Below are 3523 nucleotides of genomic sequence, written 5' to 3'. Positions count from 1 at the left end.
ATAATACAATTCTAGCATGAATAATAAACATTTATCATGATATGAGGAAATAAATAATAACTTTATTATTGCCTCTAGGGCATATTTCCTTCAGTCTGCCACTTGCACTAGAGTCAATAATCTAGATTACACAGTAATGATTCTAACACCCATGGAGTCTTGGTGTTGATCATGTTTTGCTCGTGGAAGAGGCTTAGTCAACGGGTCTGCAACATTCAGATCCGTATGTATCTTGCAAATCTCTATGTTTCCCACCTGGACTTCATCCCGGATGGAATTGAAGCGTCTCTTGATGTGCTTGGTTCTCTTGTGAAATCTAGATTCCTTTGCCAAGGCAATTGCACCAGTATTGTCGCAAAAGATTTTCATTGGACCCGATGCACTAGGTATGACACCTAGATCGGATATGAACTCCTTCATCTAGACTCCTTCATTTGTTGCTTCCGAAGCAGCTATGTACTCCGCTTCACACGTAGATCCCGCCACGACGCTTTGTTTAGAACTGCACCAACTGATAGCTCCACCATTCAATATAAACATGTATTAGGTTTGCGATTTAGAATCATCCGGATCAGTGTCAAAGCTTGCATCGACGTAACCATTTACGACGAGCTCTTTGTCACCTCCATAAACGAGAAACATATCCTTAGTCCTTTTCAGGTATTTCAGGATGTTCTTGACCGCTGTCCAGTGATCCACTCCTGGATTACTTTGGTACCTCCCTGCTAAACTAATAGCAAGGCACACATCAGGTCTGGTACACAACATTGCATACATGATAGAGCCTATGGCTGAAGCATAGGGAACACTTTTCATTTTCTCTCTATCTTCTGCAGTGGTCGAGCATTGAGTCTGACTCAACTTCACACCTTGTAACACACGCAAGAACCCTTTCTTTGCTTGATCCATTTTGAACTTTTTCAAAACTTTATCAAGGTATGTGCTTTGTGAAAGTCCAATTAAGCTTCTTGATCTATCTCTATAGATCTTGATGCCCGATATATAAGCAGCTTCACCGAGGTCTTTCATTGAAAAACTCTTATTCAAGTATCCTTCTATGCTATCCGGAAATTCTATATCATTTCCAATCAACAATATGTCATCCACATATAATATTAGAAACGCTATAGAGCTCCCACTCACTTTCTTGTAAATACAGGCTTCTCCAAAAGTCTGTATAAAACCATATGCTTTGATCACACTATCAAAATGTTTATTCCAACTCCGAGAGGCTTGCACCAGTCCATAAATGGATCGCTGGAGCTTGCACACTTTGTTAGCACCCTTTGGATCGACAAAACCTTCTGGTTGCATCATATACAACTCTTCTTCCAGAAATCCATTCAGGAATGCAGTTTTGACATCCATTTGCCAAATTTCATAATCGTAAAATGCGGCAATTGCTAACATGATTCAGACAGACTTAAGCATCGCTACGGGTGAGAAAGTCTCATCGTAGTCAACCCCTTGAACTTGTCGAAAACCTTTCGCAACAAGTCGAGCTTTGTAGACAGTAACATTACCGTCAGCGTCAGTCTTCTTCTTGAAGATCCATTTATTCTCTATGGCTTACCGATCATCGGGCAAGTCAACCAAAGTCCACACTTTGTTCTCATATATGGATCCCATCTCAGATTTCATGGCCTCAAGCCATTTGCGGAATCTGGGCTCACCATCGCTTCTTCATAGTTCATAGGTTCGCCATGGTCAAGTAACATGACTTCCAGAATAGGATTACCGTACCACTCTGGTGCGGATCTTAATCTGGTTGACCTACGAGGTTCGGTAGTAACTTGATCTGAAGTTTCATGATCAATATCATTAGCTTCCTCACTAATTGGTGTAGGTGTCACAGGAACCAGTTTCTGTGATGAACTACTTTCCAATAAGGGAGCAGGTACAGTTACCTCATCAAGTTCTACTTTCCTCCCACTCACTTCTTTCGAGAGAAACTCCCTCTCTAGAAAGGATCCATTCTTAGCAATAAATGTCTTGCCTTCGGATCTGTGATAGAAGGTGTACCCAACAGTTTCCTTTGGGTATCCTATGAAGACACATTTCTCCGATTTGGGTTCGAGCTTATCAGGTTGAAGCTTTTTCACATAAGCATCACAGCCCCAAACTTTAAGAAACGACAACTTTGGTTTCTTGCCAAACCACAGTTCATAAGGTGTCGTCTCAACGGATTTCGATGGTGCCCTATTTTACGTGAATGCAGCCGTCTCTAAAGCATAACCCCAAAACGGTAGCGGTAAATCAGTAAGAGACATCATAGATCGCACCATATCTAGTAAAGTATGATTATGACGTTCGGACACACCATTACGCTGTGGTGTTCCGGGTGGCGTGAGTTGCGAAACTATTCTACATTGTTTCAAATGTAGACCAAACTCGTAACTCAAATATTCTCCTCCACGATCAGATCGTAGAAACTTTATTTTCTTGTTACGATGATTTTCCACTTCACTCTGAAATTCTTTGAACTTTTCAAATGTTTCAGACTTATGTTTCATTAAGTAGATATACCCATATATGCTCAAATCATCTGTGAAGGTGAGAAAATAACGATACCCGCCGCGAGCCTCAATATTCATTGGACCACATACATTAGTATGTATGATTTCCAATAAATCTGTTGCTCGCTCCGTTGTTTCGGAGAACGGCGTTTTGGTCATCTTGCCCATGAGGCATGGTTCGCAAGTACTAAGTGATTCATAATCAAGTGATTCCAGAAGTCCATCAGTATGGAGTTTCTTCATGCGTTTTACACCAATATGACCCAAACGGCAGTGCCACAAATAAGTTGCACTATCATTATCAACTCTGCATCTTTTGGCTTCAACATTATGAATATGTGTATTACTACTATCATGATTCAATACAAATAGACCACTCTTCAAGGGTGCATGACCATAAAAGATATTACTCATATAAATAGAACAACCATTATTCTTAGATTTAAATGAATAACCATCTTGCATCAAACAAGATCCAGATATAATGTTCATGCTTAACGCTGGCACCAAATAACAATTATTCAGGTCTAAAACTAATTCTGAAGGTAGATGTAGAGGTAGCGTGCCGACGGCGATCACATCGACTTTGGAACCATTTCCCACGCGCATCGTCACCTCGTCCTTAGCCAATCTTTGCTCAATCCGTAGTCCCTGTTTCGAGTTGCAAATATTAGCAACAGAACCAGTATCAAATACCCAGGTGCTACTGCGAGCTTTAGTAAGGTACACATCAATAACATGTATATCACATATACCTTTGTTCACCTTGCCATCCTTCTTATCCACCAAATACTTGGGGCAGTTCCGCTTCCAGTGACCAGTCTGTTTGCAGTAGAAGCACTCAGTCTCAGGCTTAGGTCCAGACTTAGGTTTCTTCTCCTGAGCAGCAACTTGTTTACCATTCTTCTTGAATTTCCCCTTCTTCTTCCCTTTACCCTTTTTCTTGAAACTGGTGGTCTTGTTGACCATCAACACTTGATGCTCCTTCTTGATTTCTACCTCTACAG

The sequence above is a fragment of the Aegilops tauschii genome, chromosome 1 (assembly GCF_002575655.3).
Source record: "Aegilops tauschii subsp. strangulata cultivar AL8/78 chromosome 1, Aet v6.0, whole genome shotgun sequence".
Taxonomy (NCBI): domain Eukaryota; kingdom Viridiplantae; phylum Streptophyta; class Magnoliopsida; order Poales; family Poaceae; genus Aegilops; species Aegilops tauschii.
Note: the sequence above shows the minus strand (reverse complement) of the source record.